The 1,036-nt window shown below is 46.1% G+C and overlaps 1 non-coding gene across 1 annotated transcript; it reads left to right on the plus strand.

Annotated features, from left to right (window-relative positions):
• Positions 1-633: 633 nt before the first annotated feature.
• Positions 634-704, plus strand: TRNAG-CCC (transfer RNA glycine (anticodon CCC)). The gene has a single exon. It is a non-coding gene; the product is annotated as a tRNA-Gly (tRNA).
• The last annotated feature ends 332 nt before the right edge of the window (positions 705-1,036 follow it).

Below are 1,036 nucleotides of genomic sequence, written 5' to 3' on the forward strand. Positions count from 1 at the left end.
AGGTCAATAGTTAGGTCAGAGGTCGGAGGACATTAGGTCTCTCTCTCTCTCTCTCTCTCTCTCTCTCTCTCTCTCTCTCTCCAGCATAAACTCTGTGCTCAATTTTTTTTCTCCTTTTTTTCCTCTTCCTTTCTCTCTCACCCTTCCTCCTTCCTTCCTTCCTTCCTCCCTCCCTCCCTCCCTCCCTCCCTCCCTTCCTCCCTCCTTTATTCTCTTCTCCTTTACTTATTCGTTGTTTCTCTCTCTTCAGTTTTCTTCTCTCCTTGTATCTCTTCCTTGTCCTTTCTTTCATTTCTCCCTCCTTATCATTCCTTTTCTTCTCTTCTTCCTTCTTCCTTACCTCCTTGCATCGCTCTTCCTTCATTCCTGTTTCTTCCCCTCTGTTTCCTTCTTTCTCCTCTTCCTCCTTTTCCTCTTCTTTCTCTTCTTCTCCTCGCCCTCTCTTGAACTTTTCCTCCTCCTCCTCCTTTCCTTCCTTCCTTCCTTCCCCTTGCTCTTCCATCTCATTCCTTCTTTTACTGTCGTCTCTCTCTCTCTCTCTCTCTCTCTCTCTCTCTCTCATCCACTTCCCATCAATCCCTCTCCCTCTCCTCCCTTGTCTCATTCTCCCTCTCCATCTCTCCCTCCACCACGGCGCCGCTGGTGTAGTGGTATCATGCAAGATTCCCATTCTTGCGACCCGGGTTCGATTCCCGGGCGGCGCATTGTTTTTTTTTTTTTTTTTTTTTTTTTTTTTTTTTTTTTTTTACTGCATAGGCCTTGAGATTGTCTGTCTGTCTTATTTCTTATAGGTCTTGGTGTGTGTGTGTGTGTGTGTGTGTGTGTGTGTGTGTGTGTGTGCGTGTGATTGTGTGTGTGTGTGTGTGTGTGTGTGTGTGTGTGTGTGTGTGTGTGTGTGTGTGTGTGTGTGTGTGTGTGTGAGAGAGAGAGAGAGAGAGAGAGAATCACGTAAGCGCATAATTTTATGTGCGTGTGGGTGTAACCTGCACGTGAAGTCTGAGTATTTATGAATGTGTGTGTGTGTGTGTGTGTGTTG

This window comes from Coenobita brevimanus, chromosome 82 (assembly GCF_032717465.1).
Source record: "Coenobita brevimanus isolate Jiangsu-jjx chromosome 82, ASM3271746v2, whole genome shotgun sequence".
Classification (NCBI taxonomy): domain Eukaryota; kingdom Metazoa; phylum Arthropoda; class Malacostraca; order Decapoda; family Coenobitidae; genus Coenobita; species Coenobita brevimanus.